The 17,868-nt window shown below is 50.1% G+C and overlaps 1 long non-coding RNA gene across 1 annotated transcript; it reads left to right on the forward strand.

The window, feature by feature from the left end:
• The first annotated feature begins 4,655 nt into the window (after positions 1–4,655).
• On the forward strand, positions 4,656–5,683 carry LOC144825040 (uncharacterized). The gene is made up of 3 exons (XR_013609250.1): positions 4,656–4,772; positions 5,398–5,450; positions 5,536–5,683. It is a non-coding gene; the product is annotated as an uncharacterized LOC144825040 (long non-coding RNA).
• The last annotated feature ends 12,185 nt before the right edge of the window (positions 5,684–17,868 follow it).

The raw sequence follows: 17,868 nt of genomic DNA on the forward strand, positions 1-17,868 counted from the left end.
GTTACAATGCTGGAGAGGCACGTAGCAAGGGTCACATTAAAACATCAGAAACCCAAAACGTGTGTTATTTAAAATCAGATATAAGGTTATATTCAAATTTCAACTCCACAGAATACAGGTGATTTTTTTGAGAGGGAAATGAAAAAAAAGATGCCCACAGAAAATAGCACATCACATGCTTGAAAGCATTAACCAGAATGTTACCATTGGTGTAAATTGAGTGTACAGTTCTAATCAGCAGGGATTAGCAGTATATTTGATATGTATATTTGTTACGACCTCGTCAATGTGACTGATTTAATCTATTTGCAAAATTCGAAATGTGTCATGTAGTTAAATAATTTTCAAAATCGTGTGTTCATAAACATCATGTGTTTGTGTAGTGTGACACATAGAGACAATAGTAGGTTGTCGTCACAAGTATTTATTTAAGATATATAAAGGACCCGCTAGGAGCGGAAACAGCAACAACAGATGATAACGGGCGCCAGCTGTCATCTAACTGACAGTTATACTGACGTCATATAAATAGCATATGAACATTCCATGATCTGACATCACTGTGTCAGATCATGGAGATGGAAAACATACTGCGTATCAAACCCCCCTGCACTACCACAATAAAGAAGGTACAACATCTCCCTTTTTTCCCATGAAGAACAAAACATATACAGTATAATTACTCCATTACATAGTCTTTGAATCTTTCGGGCAGATTGATGATTCTCCCACCTCTAGACGACATTCCCTCTATGGTTTTAGGGATGATTTCATTCACAATTTCAGTAGGTGCCCTAGTACCAACATTTCTAGGATTCACGTTAGTGTCATCTTGCGTTATAACAGAGTCATTTTCACAAACAGAGGTACCCCTTGAACTCTCAATTAACTCCGAAGAAAACCTGTGGTTGTCATCAACATGAGATTGGTATAGAGTATTTGGCATGTCTTCCCATTCAAGCACACTGTCATTAAAGCTATCTTCTTTGTTTTCCTCATTCTTCATTATTATTCTCTCTTGTCCTGGTTTAAGTTTCACCACATGGTCTTTACTACGCCATCCTTCACCTTCTACCAATACTGCACCATTGGTAGCCCTTCCAACTCTCATGGGTTTACTAAATTTAGACTCTCCCTTTCTCACCATACCAGGCTTCTTCACTAAAACCCAATCTCCCGGTGTTATACATTTGTCTTTCGCCCTGTTGACCATGTCAGAATATGCTTTGGCTGTCTTTTGTTTCTTTTCAATGCTTTCTTTCACTCTGAGCTCCTCATCATTTATCTCTTTTGATTCAGTTACAGCACTACTCCATCCGCCGATTTTAGGTGTTATAATGCTGTTACAGGTTCTTCCTCTCATCAAAAAGAACGGAGTGTGTTTAGTGGCATCTTTAGGTGTATTGTTGTATGCATTAACTTTCACCCTCATGAAATCCTTCACATCCATTTTATTAGCAATAGCCATTTGTATTCCTTCTTTAAAGAATCTGTTCAGTCTCTCTACCTGGCCATTGCTCTTGGGGCTGTATAAAGGAGTTTTTTCTTGAGTAATGCCTGATCTCTTTAGAAATTCGTTCATCATGCTAGAAATCAATTGTGAACCGTTGTCTGACACCAAGATTTTTGGCTGTCCTTCTCTATCAAAGACCTTTTTTAAATAATTTATGACTACTTCTGTCGTGACAGCATTCACAAATTTGTAACAAACCCATTTTGAATAATAGTCCGTTAATACTATCAGGTACTTATTTACATTTGGCATTATATTGAACGGTCCGGCAAAATCAATTGCGATTTTTGCCCATGGTCCATCCGGAATTGCGACACTCTGCAACTCATTCTTCTCAACTCTCCAGTGCTTGTCAGATTTCAAACACTGTTCGCACTTGTCCACATAGCTCCTTACCTCACTGTCCACACCTGGCCACCAGTATTGCATCCTAAGTATGTTCCTGGTGGCAGTGATTCCAGGATGCCCACTGTGAGCCAGTTTTACAATCTTTTGTCTGAGTTCATACGGCGGCACAAAGACTTCGCCTCTTTTTAGATATCCACTTTCCATTGTCAACTCATCACTCACTTGCTGATAGCTCCTTAGTTCATTCGGTAGGTTCCTTATAGGTGGCCATGTACTTCGCACATATTCTTGTACTCTAGCTAAAACAGTATACTTTGCTAACTCATCTTGCCATTCCTTCTCTGTTATGGATCCTTCACACATGATAGTTGCATCAATTAGTGCTACTACACATTCTGTGTCATCCTGTGTTTCCTCCTTCAGATTTTGTATAGGCAAACGCGACAAACAGTCAGCTCTGCTGTTTTTGCCCCCTTTAATGTGCTCTATCATGTAATTGAATTCCTGTAACTTTGACATCAGTCTTAGTAGTCTTGAGCTTGCATTTCCGTTGCCTCGTCCCATACCATCCAACATATATATTAGGGGTTTATGATCTGTCACCAGCGTGAAACTTTTACCCCATAAATAATCCTTGAGTTTGTGCACAGCCCACACACATGCCAAGGTTTCACGTTCAATAGTACTATAATTTCTTTCTGTCTCATTCAACCTTCTAGATATAAAAGCAATTGTGTTCTCCTCGTTTCCCTTTCTTTGACAAAACACTGCGCCAATCCCTTCATTGCTTGCATCTACAGTCACTATGTTTTCTAATTGCGGATCATAAGGTTTTAATGCAGGTGCTTTAGCTATTTCTTCCTTCACCATTTTGAACGCTTGTTCCTGCTCAGTTGTCCATTTAAACACAACATTTTTTCTTAAAAGTTTCCTGAGTGGTTCTACTTTTTCAGCATATTTCTGCATGAACTTCGCATAGTATTCACTGAGGCCCAGAAAACTTTTAAGTGTGTCTTTGTCTCTGGGTTCTGGGGCCTCCCTTATGGCTTGTACAAGATCATCTTTTGGTAGAATTCCTTCCGCAGTTAATACATGGCCTAAATATTCAATTTCATTGGTCATGAATTTGCATTTGTCCTTTGACACAGTCATGCCTTTCTTTTCAATGACTCCCAAAACCTTATCTATTAGCTCCAAAGTGGTCTTGTTCTGTCTCTGAGATGGAAAAGAAAGGTCATTTCAAAGTCGGAAAAGCGGTATTAATGTAAACGGTGTACATAATATTACACAATAAGAATTAAGCAAGTTAAATAACTGGTTCAAGTGTTATACGAGAAAAAAAAAAAGAGAATAACAAAAAGAAATAGACTGGTTTCTATAAAGTGACAATAAACAAAGAGAAATATGGCAGAGAGCAATAATATATGTGCACCTCCCCGTTTTTTAGAAGAGCCTGGTAAACCCACTATGAAGTGGAAGAAATGGAAAAGGGCTTTTGAGAATTATATAATATCCATTGATGGGAAAGCATTTGATGCTGAAAGAAAGTGTTCTTTATTGTTTGGCCTATTGGGAAAGGGTGGGCAGGACGTTTTTGACAGTCTACCCGAATTTGAAAACCCGCCAGGAACGTTTATACCCATGAATGAGTATGAGGAAGCTTTGAAAAGGCTTGAAAAACAATTCGATGAGGAAAACAACATTATGGTCGCAAGGCATAAGTTTGCTTTAAGAAAGCAGCAAGAAGGGGAAACTGTAGATGAATATATTGCTTGTTTAAGAATTTTTTTTTTTTTTAAATTTTAAAAAAATATATGGGAAAAAAGGGAGATGTTGTTCACTTGCAGTCCAATCAACGCTAGGAAAAGACTCCCAGAGTGCTTCACGCGTCACAGCTGAGGAGATTCACAGCCTTCAGCGGACGCTCGAATCTGACAGGAATGCGCGCCAAAAGTAAGTCCTCGCAGATGCCGCTTTCAGTTCAACGACAATTGCCTCAGTGCTTAACCTTCACTTCAGTATACTAGCACGGTCAATTTCATGCGCGCATAACAATTCGGACTAGTTAATCCGTGTTCGCGCTCACTTAGAATTCAGTAACTTTCACGCTGTCCATCTCTTCAATTATTCCATTAACGCTGCACTTCTCATTCACGACACCGTTTACTTGTAACAATGTACTCACATCGAGAAGTTCTCCGCCTTTCCGCTTTTACTTCACTTTCCTTAGTTTGCAGGTTTCATCAATCAAACCCGCCACGATTAGGAACTTCACTTTATATGCCCGCAGGTCCTTTTTTCGATCCCACCCTCGTCGCCAATTGTAGTGTGACACATAGAGACAATAGTAGGTTGTCGTCACAAGTATTTATTTAAGATATATAAAGGACCCGCTAGGAGCGGAAACAGCAACAACAGATGATAACGGGCGCCAGCTGTCATCTAACTGACAGTTATACTGACGTCATATAAATAGCATACGAACATTCCATGATCTGACATCACTGTGTCAGATCATGGAGATGGAAAACATACTGCGTATCAAACCCCCCTGCACTACCACAATAAAGAAGGTACAACAGTTTGTTTAATGAAATAACCTGACGAGATTCAATAATATGGCTCGAGATATCCCATCGGGGTGGTGGAGTAACCCTTCCCAGCCCCGGCGTACAAATTTCGCATTGCTGCCCAATAGTAAACAAACACCAGAAAGGGTTGCTATAGTAACCGCATAATCTCCTTGATACGCGGTGACGCCTAACGCTATGACGCTTAAATCCCGCGTGAATGCGTTTGCAGGGAGCTGACCGATTTGAGTAAACTCGTCGGAAACACAAGCCGGGTAGTAGCAGTCTTTACGAAGCCACCGTGCTGGATTAGATATAGACAAAGTTATTCCAACCGACCGGTATGTTTTGGAATCCTTTAATAATGCTGTTAAACCTTGCACACATAGACGCGCGCAACGCAGAGCTAGTAGGCACATAGCGTCTTTAGGTGCGCTTCTCTTGATACTACTGCCTAACAAGCTATCTCGGGCGCACGAACTTTGGAACCTTTTAATAGTTATGCCATACGGTGCAAACATAGACGCGCAGAGTGAGTAGACATATAGCAACTTCATGCGCGCTAGTCAGTAAGTCCCCGTGTTGGCCCTGATATTTCAGCTATCCTGTGTAAGCTAAACTGAGCGCAGATCAAGTCGGCACTTAGCTACCTTGTGAGCACACATGAAGGCACATAGGAAATTGTCCCGCACACGTACGGACGCATGTTGTAACGTAAAGCGCGCCTGCCCCATAGCCACTAATCATTCGATCACTTAAGGGGTAACTGCATTTTTGGTGTAAATTTCACCATCAAGGCACCATAATACACCGTTTTGATGACACCAGTTGCCACAATATGCTGGCATTAGCCCAAAAATTTTTTATAGAGTGACATAGTCGACCAGTGTGGCCTTGAGCTTTTTTGATAGCACCTAATTGGTAGGTGACATTAGACACTGATACGCTCCTCCTCTCTTTTTACAGAGCAGAAGATTTTATCCCGACTTCAGGTGACAATCTTGCACTTGGAATTTAGGGTGAGTCGTCACACTGCCCCTGCAATTGGTTAAAATGCTTAATCAAAATCCCCCTCTGATAAAAGTATTTTTGACTTATTTGCAGACTGTCGTGCATTTAACCGGCTTGATAAAGACCCGCCGCGACCAACAAGTTGGCGCTTGATAGGGTCGAAACGTCGAGAATTCCTACAGGCCCCTTAACTCTAGAACTCCAATGAAATAAAAGAAATCAAAAGGGTTCAAGAAGTTTACATCAGTGGATGGCCTTTGCAAAGCAAGATCTTTGTAACTGTTGTATATTTGTATAGATTGCCTAATTGAATGCATTGATTGTGTATATAGTCTTTTGTATTATTGTTTATTGCGCCGTGATCACTATTCATTGTTTTCACTTTTTGTTGCACTACATAGAAGAAATTGACAGTCTTGTGTACAGATAAAATGATTTTTGTAAGGTTATGATTCATTTAATATAAAGAGAATACAGAGTCACTTGGAGGTTATTCTTTCATTCGATTGTAAGAAACCTCATTTCTCTTTTCTTGCAGAGGGGGTATTGGTTTACAAAATTAAATAATAACGTTGAAAATAAGTGTTGTTCATACCCAACAGAACCAATTTTCTTTTGAACTGAAAGAATTAACCAAGCATTCCTGCTTTTCGCAGTCTGACAATGTCACATGCTTAATGAACCAAGCTTCACTCGTATCGCAGCCTGTCCATGTCACATCCTCGATGTGCACAGCTTCCCTCCTACCTCAGTCTGCGCACATCACATGCTTGAAGGTTTTAGCCAAGCCTCTGCTTCTCATAGTCTGACAATGTCGCAATCTTAATGAACCAAGCTTCCCTCATATTTTAGCCCGTCCATATCACATCCTCGATGTGTCAAGCTTCCCTCCTTCTCATTGTACAAAATATGCTTGATGGGATGAGTCAAGCTTCTCTTCTTCACGAAGTCTGTCCATGTCACGTGCTCAGTGCAATGAACCACGCTCCACCCTTCTCAGAGTTTGTACACAAAATAAGCTCGATGAATAGAGGAAAGAGTACCTCTTTCTCACAATTCACTACTGCAAAATGTTTGATAGAATCAGCCAAGCTTTCCCTCCCATCTCAGCTTGCCCTGGCACGAGTGCGAAGTGCGACGGGAGAGAAAAAAGACTACTTTGATTAACTGAATGCTTTTATGTTTATGGTTTTTATGAACTGATAAACTACATTAAAAAACAAGCATTTACAATGCAACGGTTTCGCCTTTGCAAAAGTTAGAGCTATTGGCATTGTAAATGACAAACTTTTTATTTATGTGTTGGTTTTGAAAACAGATAAATAAATGGCATTGTCATTTACAATGCCAATAGCTTAATCCCTCGCAAATGCAAGACCTATTGCATTTGCTCCCACACAGAGCCACACACACAGAGCCACACACACACAGCGCTACACACACAGAGAGCCACACACACACACACACAGCGATACACACACACACAGAGCCACACACACACACAGCGCTACACACACACACACACACACACACACACACAGAGCCACACACACACACACACACAGCGCTACACACACACACACTCACAGAGCCACACACACACACACAGAGCCACACACGCACACACACAGAGCCACACACACACACACACAGAGCCACACACACACAGAGCCACACACACAGAGCCACACACACACACACACAGAGCCACACACACACAGAGCCACACACACACACAGAGCCAGACACACACAGAGCCACACACACACACAGAGCCACACACACAGAGCCACACACACACAGAGCCACACACACACAGAGCCACACACACACACACACACACACAGAGCCACACACACACACACACACACACACAGCCACACACACACAGAGCCACACAGACAGAGCCACAAACACAGAGCCACACACACAGAGCCACACACACAGAGCCACACACACAGAGCCACACACACATAGAGCCACACACACACACACAGAGCCACACACACACACAGAGCCAAACACACACACAGAGCCACACACACACACACAGAGCCACACACACACAGAGCCACACACACACACACAGAGCCACACACACACAGCGCCACACACACACAGAACCACACACACACACACAGAGCCACACACACACACAGAGCCACACACACACACAGAGCCACACACACACACAGAGCCACACACACCCACAGAGCCATACACACACACACAGAGCCACACACACAGAGCCACACACACAGAGCCACACACACAGAGCCACACACACACTCTTACCCAAAATAGTCGCGGAGAACAGACCAATCAGCGAAGAAGCACAGCACCCGCAAACATACACAAACCAAATCCGCAAAACAAAAACACATCATTTCCGCAACTCCAAGTAACACGCATTAACAATCGAACAATTAAACGAACACAATAACCACTAAACAGGAACGGCCACGAGTATTGTGTGGCAACACTGGAGGTCCGTCGGAAACTGACGACGCCTAAATAGTGTCGCCCAAACACCTAATCTTGGCAGGGACAACCTGAGCTGCGCAATAGAAGCCGAGGTAAGACTACCGACTACCGACTCGGCAGCTCCGCTAATGTCAGGACTATGAAAGGGGAATGACACTGCTGCAAAGTACATTTCAACCGAACTAAGCAGGATGCTGAAGTGAACTTCCATCTTTCCACCTGCATTTTGAAGTACGTGCACCCCCACCCCTCCAGCCCCCCCCGGACTCCACCCTCGCCAATCTACAGTAAGGTTCAGACGGGCACATTATTTTTAATCTGAACTCTCAAACGGTCAGCAGGGTATTACTGATTAAAATGGTCTCCCTCGCACTGCACTTAAATAATGGAGGTTTTATGTGTGCAGCCTGGCACACAGTCTCCCCGCGGCGACGCCGGGATTCTGTTTGTACATGTGGAAAAAAGTACTGAACTAAGTTTCTCTAACCCTTACTGAAAAAAAGAAAGAAACTGTATAACATCTGCCCCCTTTATATTATTATTATTATCATTATGTATAATAATAATAATAATAATAATAATGATAACAAGCAACGAGGGGGGAGGGGGATGAGGAGCTCACATACACAAGCTGGGAGGGGGTGAGGAGCTCACGCACACACAAGCAACGAGGGGGGTGAGGAGCTCACGCACACAAGCAACGAGGGGGAGAGGGGGTGAGGACCTCACGCACGCAGAAGCCACGAGGGGGTGAGGAGCTCACGCACACAAGCAACGAGGGGGGGAGGGGGTGAGGAGCTCACGCACGCAGAAGCCACGAGGGTGGAGGGGGGTGAAAAGCTCACGCACGCAGAAGCCACGAGAGGGGGAGGGGGTGAGGTGCTCACGCACACACAAGCAACGAGGGGAGGAGGGGGGTGAGGAGCTCACGCACACACAAGCAACGATGGGGGAGGGGGTGAGGAGCTCATGCAGGCAGAAGCAACGAGGGGGGAGGGGGGTGAGAAGCTCACGCACACAAGCAACGAGGGGGAGGAGGGGGTTGAGGAGCTCACACACGCAGAAGCCACGAGGGGGGAGGGTGGTGAGGAGCTCACGCACACAAGCAACGAGGGGGGGGAGGAGGGTGAGGAGCTCACGCACGCAGATGCCACGAGGGGGGAGGGGGGTGAGGAGCTCACGCACACACAAGCAACGAGGGGGGTGAGGAGCTCACACACACAAGCAACGAGGGGGAGGGGGGTGAGGAGCTCACGCACACACAAACAACGAGGGGGAGGGGGGTGAGGAGCTCACACACACAAGCAACGAGGGGGAAGGGGGGTGAGGAGCTCACGCATGCAGAAGCCACAAGGGGGGAGGAGGTGAGGAGCTCACGCACACACAAGCAACGAGGGGGGGATGGGGTGAGGAGCTCACGGACACACAAGCAATGAGGGGGGAGGGGGTGAGGAGCTCACGCACACAAGCAACGAGGTTGGGAAGGGGGGTGAGGAGCTCACACACACAAGCAACGAGGGGGAGGAGGGGGGTGAGGAGCTCACGCACGCAGAAGCCATGAGGGTGGAGGGGGGTGAGGAGCTCACACATGCAGAAGCCACGAGGGGGGAGGGGGTGAGGAGCTCACGCACACAAGCAACGAGGGGGGGAGGGGGGTGAGGAGCTCATGCACGCAGAAGCCACGAGGGGGGAGGGGGTATGAAGCTCACGCACACACAAGCAACGAGGGGGAGGGGGTGAGGAGCTCACGCACACAAGCAACGAGGGGGAAGGGGGTGAGGAGCTCACGCACGCAGAAGCCATGAGGGGGGAGAGGGGAGGGGGAGGAGCTCACGCACACACAAGCAACGAGGGGAGAGGGGGGTTAAGAGCTCATGCACAAGCAACGAGGGGGGAGGGAGGGGGAGGAGCTCACGCACACACAAGCAACGAGGGGGGAGGGGGGTGAGGAGCTCACGCACACAAGCAACGAGGGGGGAGGGGGTAGGGGGTGAGGAGTTCACGCACACAAGCAATGAGGGGGGAGGGGGTAGGGGGGTGAGGAGCTCACGCACACAAGCAACGAGGGGAGGGAGGGGGGGAAAGCTCACGCTTGAATGGATAGTAGCTCCCAGATTCTGCCTATAGGAAAAAACAATTTTATCCAAAATATGGCGAACTAAATGTGGTCGCAAAGGGGGAGCAGCATGCTTGCTGACGGAAAGGAACCTGTGAGCACCGAGACGGATAACCCAGGAGAGCACAGCAGTGAAAGAAAGACGTGACCCACCTCTGACAAGAATCCTCCGACAGTAGTCCGGGTCGCCAGCTTTACTTTTCCCGTAGTCTTCCGAGGGGCCGGAGGCGGGGAAAGCCCCTTGCTGCTGCTGCTCCTTGGTGAACAGATGGCGGATCACCCCGCAAATGGACGCCTGTGTCGCGGCTGGCCCCCCACCAATCAAGCGAGGAGCACTCGGAAGTGATTGGCCCTGGCTGTGGGGAAGGGCGCACAATCAGGACGGCGAGGGCCCGGGCGTAGGGTGGGACATTACACTTTCTTCCAGTGGTGCGGGGCCCCGTGGAAAGGAACCTGTGAGCACCGAGATACCGAAATGCACCGGGGTGAAGCACACTTTTACCACACGGGGTGCATGACTCTGCGGGGCACTGTGCAAATAAAACTTTAACCCACGGTTTGCCGGGCCCTGCCCGTGAATAGTCAGTCCAGGATACCCGGACTTTGCAGGTCCCGGTGCACAACTTCAACCTGCCATTAACCCTCGGTAGCCGGATTCCACATGTGTCCACCTGTAAGGTTACCGGACTCTGCAGGGACGTGTCCACCTCTCATCCTTAGGAGGCTGTTGGAGTCTATAGGATGTCGGTGCTGTGCTGCCTGTGCATGCGTACCGTGAGCCCACGGGCCGCGGACTCTGCAGGGCCGTGTGCACAACGTTAACCTGCCATTAACCCTCGGTAGCCAGATTCCACAGGTGTCCACCTGTAAGGTTACCGGACTCTGCAGGGATGTGTCCACCTCTCATCCTTAGGCTGTCGGAGTCTATAGGATGTCGGTGCTGTGCTGCCTGTGCATGCATACCTTGAGCCCACAGGCCGCGGACTCTGCAGGTACCGTGTCCACCTCTCATCCTTAGGCTGGGGGAATCTATAGGATGCTGTGCATACCTTGAGGCCACGGGCCGTGTGCACAGCGTTAATGCCCAGGTCACTGGATTCCACCGTTCACCCTGGGGTTGTAGGACTGCCTAGGAGGCCACTGCACTTCTTAACCCCTGTGCTGCCGGACTCTGCAGGTGCCGTGAACACCTTTAACCCACAGGCTGCCGGTACTTTCCTTTAACCCACAGGCTGCCGGTACCTTCCTTTGACCCACGCGCTGCCGGACTCCGCAGAAGCCCTGTGCACAGCACACCTTTGACCCCAGGGTCACCGGCTCGGTGCAGCATTACGCAGTAATTCTCCGAGCAGCTGCCGGTGCATTATGCAGCCGGCAGAGAATGCCTCGCTGTGCTTTCATGTAACCGCAACATCTAGGAAACGTTCAGCCCTGCTCAAGTGGCTAATTTTTTAAAGCAAATATGCCTTGTGGCCTCTTTCATGACTAATCCTCGGTGCGCCCGCGGTGCCGGGCCGTGTCGGCGATTAGCCGGGCCTTAAGGCAGCCGCGCCGCGCTCCAGGCCGCTTCAAAGGCCGCAGGACACATAACAAGAACTGAGGGCCCAGTAAAGAATACACGAGGTAGCAAAAGGTACATTACAGGAGGAATATACGAACTCGAAAGTTTCAAACCGGCATCCCGGAGCGGCCACGTCCACTAGTTCAAGACGGCACTGCGGAGCTTCGCAAGTAAGCTACTGCCCGGGCGCCATCTTCGGAGGAATGACAAAAACAAACCTTGGAAAAAATAAATATATAAACAAACGCCCACCGCTGCATGACGGAGAAAAGGGGCGGAGCTTAAAAACACAGAAACGCCCACGAATCTGCTCCCACAATGATTGACACATCTCTCTTCCAATGGCTAGCCTCCATTTACGGAGCTAGCCAATGGAAGAGAGAGGTGGGTTAAAGCCACAGTACTGGAAAACAAAACATTTCGCCTGCGCGACACTGCTGCGCAGTGAACGCCAGGCGAAACCTAAAAAGACAGAAGAAAAAGATTGAGCAGGAAAGGGTTTGGGATGATGTTACCGAAAAGATGGCAAACAAGCTAAAGGAGGGAAGGGGTGAGGATAACTTTACAGAGAGCGAGAGGGCCGAGCAGGATAGCATAGACAGACGAGGAAAGAGGGAATGAGAATATTGTTATTGGAAGCGAGAGGGACGAGCAGGAGAGGTACGAGGAGAGAAAGAGAGAGCAAATGGGAATAATGTGAATTAAACTGAGTGAGGAGGACAGGATACTAGGTTTAGCAAGAGACACGCAATAAAGATTATCTTGAAGAAAGTGAGGGGAGCAGGATACAGGGTGAGAGAGGTACAGAAGAGCGGGAAAGAGGATAATCAGATAGGAAATCGACAGGAGAGAAATAGTAGGGTCCAAAGGGGGTGAGGACAATGTTACAACAAGCATTGGCAAAGCCGATAGGTCTGGCACTGGTAAGCTAGTGGCATGGTTATTGTCTTTTTATTACACTTGTATGCCACAAAAAGAAAACAATGCACCCCCTAAACCTGGCCTCTTATGCTTCCAATAAAAAAATAATTTTAAAGCATTAAGTGGTGTGACTGTTATTTTTTCTTTAATTAAAAGCCTTCAAGTTGCACTGCACATTGTATTATTGAAGGAGACAAGGTTAAATCACAACCTATGCAAGATTTCATACTGCAGGTATCTATAATTATACAATACAACATAAACACGTTATAAGAGCAACTCTACAGAGGAGACGGAAAATAAATCATTTGCTAACGAGACCCCCGAAGTACAGGCAAAATAAAATTTTGAAATTAATGTAAAAAATAAATAATATAAAAAAGCATACTTCGAACCAGCTTTTTTATGGAAGAGAAAGGAAATAGATTTAGGTGAATATGAAAAATATCAAAATGAAGGGAACTAATGGATATACTCAGCAGGCCGTTGCCTCATGCTGTACGCTGTAGTGGGTTGAAACACAGCGTGAAGGGCAGTTTAACAGCCCAACGAATGAGGCTCAGTCACCAAAAGCCTTTCAATGTATATTAAGAAAGATTTCTTTTGGAAAAATATTAGTCTGGTGAGACAAATAAAGTTAGATCAAAGGGGGGCGTGGCCAAGCAGCATGGCCGACAGGACGTAAGCTCCTTCGGCTCCCGGCAGGCCGGCACAGAAAATCCTGATTAAATATCCTCCACAGGGTCCTCAATCAGAAAAAAAGAGGTCCTTGAGTCCCGAGTACCTGGGGGCACATCCTGGTGTGAATTGCGACTGCCTGCTGGAGGGAGAGCGGAGGCGACGGCCCGGGCTGTGTGGAGGCGGGGCCGGATTCACGCGAGGCCGGGGTCTGCGGCCTGCTTTCGCGTGACGGAGGCGGCCTGAAATCGAAGTGCCCACAGACATCAGGGCCCCCGAGGCGAAGGGAGCGTGGCCCTGGTAAGGGACCCACTGCCCTTTGGTGCTCCAGCGTGGAGGAGATCTCCGGTGGACCCGCCGGACGCCGCGGGGGAGCCCGTGGTGACTGCTGCGCCGGCCGGCGCTGGAGTGGGGGACGCGGCTCGCACTGCTGGAGCCCCGTGGGCCTACCCCTTAGAGTGGCAGTCCAATTGGGGAGGCGCCCGCTGCCATAGGGGCCCTCCCGTGTACACCGGAGCTCTGCAGCTGTGACCGGGCCTGGCGGTGGACTTGAGCGCCGGCCCGTGCGGAGTGGAGGCAGGGTCAGAATCACGCGAGGCCGGGGTCTGCGGCCTATTTCTGCAGGACGGAGGCGGCCCGCAGTTCGAGCGCCCACAGTAATCGAGGCCCCGAGACGAGGGGAGCACCACCACAGGAGAGGGGCCCACTGCCATCTGGGGCCCCTGCGTAGAGGGAATCGCCTATGGACCTGCCTGACACCGCAGGAGGAGCCCGGAGCAATTGCCGCGCCGGCCGGCGCTGGAGTGGGGGACGCGGCTCGCACTGCTGGTGCCCTGCGGGCCTGTCCCTTGGAGTGGTGGTCCGGGTTTGGGGGGGGCCCGCTGCCATCGGGGCCCTCCCGTGTGAGCCGATACTCTGCAGCTATATTGGGGCCTGGCGGCGGACTCAAGAGCCGTGGAAGGTGAGACCTGCGACCTGCGTCGTGGTGGTGGGGGCGCTCCCGGCCCTCTTGCTCTGGCCCTGAGGAGCAGTTGATGGGGCGGGGGAGGCATCCTCTGCCATCGGGAGCCTCCTGAGGACTGGGAATCCTGCGTGTGCTGCTGGGGCCTACTGGAGATCGTCTCTGCGGACGGTCGGGGCTGAGACTGTGGCCTGCGCTGCCGAGACGGGGGGTGTCCCAAGCCCCATGTGCCCCATGTGGACAGCCCTGGGAGGGCTGGAGAGACGGTGAGGGGGGCACCTGCTGCCATCTGTGAATTGCCGGGGGGTCCGCTTGGCCTCTGGCCAACCGACACACTGTGGGACTGGGCCTGCCACGGCCGGTGGAGTTAGACTTGGGGCCATTTTTGAGGAGTCGTAGAACTGGAGCTGGACTGCAGCGTGTGAGAACCGAGGACCATCTGTGACGAGTGCCCGAGGGTGGGGTGAGGGTCAGCTCCTCGTGGTCTGGATCATCGGGGCTCCCTTGGTCACACAGCCACCCTGTTGAGCTACGGAGGAGAGACGGCGGCTCCGGGGGCTAGCAGACGATCCTGACCTCCCTGAGGCGTTGACTTGGCTCCCATTCCCTTGCGGGGTCCACCACGATTGCGTTGGGATTGGCCCGGCTGAGATTTCGACATTGTGCCCCGGCGCCGAGGGCATAACTTGAAAGGTCTGTGATGTATGTGACTGACATTACGTTGAATAGGTGCGGACATTGTGAGGGACTGCGGCGGGAGTGTTGGTTGCAGATCACCTATATGCACGCAGGCCTTTGAGTGTGACTGGTAGAGACTCCTTAGCCATCTAGAAGCCCAAAGGTGGATCCATTTGAGGCCTGCAATGCGTAAGGATAGGATGTCCCGTGCCTCGCAGCCAAACACCATAACGCAATACACCACTTAGCGACTCCCTTCGAAGCGGCTCACACGCCAGTCGGGGCAGGACGAGGGGGGTGAGGCTCCCGATGAGCCCTCCCTGGGGGAGTTGCTGAAGGTGATCCAGGGGTCCCACTCTGCCCTGGAGCGGCACATCGAAACGGTGTCCATTGATGTGAACCTACTGCGGACAGATCTGCGAAAGGTGGCAGATAAGGTTTCTGATGCGGAGGGGAATATCGTCCAATCGCAAGGAGAGTTGGCGTCCCTCAAAAAAACAGTCTCACAACTTACGGCCACAACGGGGGCACTAGAGCGGAGGGCAGAAGATGCGGAAGGGAGAGCACGCCGCAGTAACATCAGGGTTCTCGGCATTCCGGAACGGGCAGAAGCGGGCAATGCGGAGCGCTTTCTGGAGCACTGTATTCGTACAACACTGTGCCCGGCGGGTCTGTCGGAGGTCTTTGTGATTGAGCGGACCCATAGGGCATTGGTTCTACCGCCGAGAACCAGAGCTCCTCCACGAGCCCTCATTGCCAAGATCCTCAATTATCAGGATAGGGACTGCATCCTGAGAGCGGCGAGGGAGACTGCAGATCTCACCTTTGAAAATGCTAGGGTCTCCATCTATCCGGACTACACCCAACGGGTACAGGAGCAGCGGAAGTCCTTCTGGGCAGTTAAACAGAAGCTCCGGGAGTTGCACCTACAGTACATGCTGCTCTACCCGGCTAAGCTCAAGGTTCTATCACAGTGAAAGGCGCATTTTTTTGAAGGCCCGGAAGAAGTCTGGGAGTGGCTAGAGATCAGGGGGGATGCCCTACCCCCCGGCGAACGGGGGGGGGCCTGAGGTACTTGGGGGACACGACCACCGAGGGGGCGCACTAGCAGACGACGACGTCGCTTAGACATGGTTGAGTGCGAGGAGAGGCGGCGCGTCTCAGTGGGGGATGATGGGGCCCTCCGCCACGAACCGACAGAGTCTGAAGGCTTGCCGGCGATATCAATGACTCCCCCTCCGGGAGAAGTACTGGTCCCAGACACCCTGCAGCCCACCACAGATACTATTTCACCTACCAGTGCTACGATTCCTGAGACGGCGGGGGTCCAGTTGCTTACCTCGGCGGCCCCGTCTTGAGAGGCGGGTATGGTTGTGCATTGTTTGTTGGATGCCCAAACTAGTGGCCGGCCTAGCTGGGCCTTCTCCCAGGAGGGAGTATACACTCAGGTTATTGCATAGGGGGACATAGCTCCACCTCGGGGAGCGGAGAGTTGGGGGTGGGGGGAATGTGTGTTTTTTAACTGAGATGGCTCGAGCCCTGTATTAATGATGTGATAGCTGGCCTTGCCGGGAGCTGGGTGGGGGGATGGGAGTTTTTTCCTTTTTTCTATTCTTGGATGGTTTAGCCCTGTTGGGCGAATGGGGTGGCTGTGCACGTCCTGGCACCAACAGGGGAAGGGCATATCGGCATGTTTTGTTGTTGCAAGTATATTGCTCGTGGGTGGGGGATGGGGGGTTTTGGAAAGGCTTGTTGAAGGGGAATGTTTCAGGCATCGTATGTATTACATTTCGGGCACAGGATTGGAGTGACACCGTGGGTAGGGCACTGTGGTGGGGTTGGCCACATTGTCAGACATGGGGTATAAGCTTATAAGCTGGAACGTGAGGGGACTGGGCACATGCACTAAAAGATATAGGGTCCTCTCTTTCCTTCGTAGACATGGGGTCTCCATTGCCTGCCTCCAAGAGACCCACCTTGCAGATGAGGGAGCACAGAAATTGAGAAAAAAGTGGCGGGTCAAGTATTCCACTCATCATTTTCCACATATGCTAGAGGGGTACTGGTTTGGGTGGCACCCGGTGTCCAGTTCGCTATCCAATATGTGGAGGCGGACATTCACGCAGATACCTGTTTCTTCGGGCGAAACTGGATGGTAGGGAAGTTGTTATACTAAACACCTATGCACCCAACACGGATGACCCGGTCTTATTCCAGGCCCTCCAGGACGTCCTGATACATGATCTAGGGACACCAGTCCTTTGGTTCGGGGATTTTAATTGTGTTCTTGGTCCTGTCCTAGATAGGTCTCCACCCCGAGAGGGCACAAAGCCCCGTATGACTGCACAGCTTAGGGAGGATATGGAGAATATAGGAGCTGTTGATGTTTGCCGCCAGAAAAACCAGACGCAGAAAATGTATACCTGTTTTTCCCCCACCCATAACACGTACAGTCGCCTAGATAGGGTCTTAGTGGCGAACGCTGAGCTTAATATGTCCATTGAGGTTACCCACCAGGCTCGATTCTTATCTGATCATTCTCCGGTAGCATGCATGGTGCAATGGGGAGCCCCGATTTCCCGTTCTCGGACGTGGAGGTTCCCGGTTGATATCCTTCAGGACCAGGTGGGGAGGGCCCATGTGGAAACAACTCTTGGGCACTACGTGGATCTTAACTGGGAGGAGGGGGGACTTTCCCTGGCCACCAGGTGGGAGGCCCTGAAGGCGGTGGTGAGGGGAGTCTGCATGGGTCTCACCTATGGAGTCCGGAAACAGCTCCACCAGGACCTCCGGAAGGCAGAAGATATTCTTTTAAATGTCCAAACCTCAGCGTCCCCTGACGCCCTCCAGCGGGAGGAGGAGCAGACCGCCCGGGCTCGGGTACATGATATTCTTGACCAGCTCGACAAATATACCCTAGGCTAATATAGGCAGCGCCTTCACAGGGAGGGTGACAAGTCAGGGCGATTTTTGGCTTGCACCCTTTGGAAGGAGCAGGCCCTGGAGCGTATTGTGGCCCAGCGGGAC

The sequence above is a fragment of the Lissotriton helveticus genome, chromosome 3_1 (assembly GCF_964261635.1).
Source record: "Lissotriton helveticus chromosome 3_1, aLisHel1.1, whole genome shotgun sequence".
NCBI classification, from domain to species: Eukaryota; Metazoa; Chordata; class Amphibia; order Caudata; family Salamandridae; genus Lissotriton; species Lissotriton helveticus.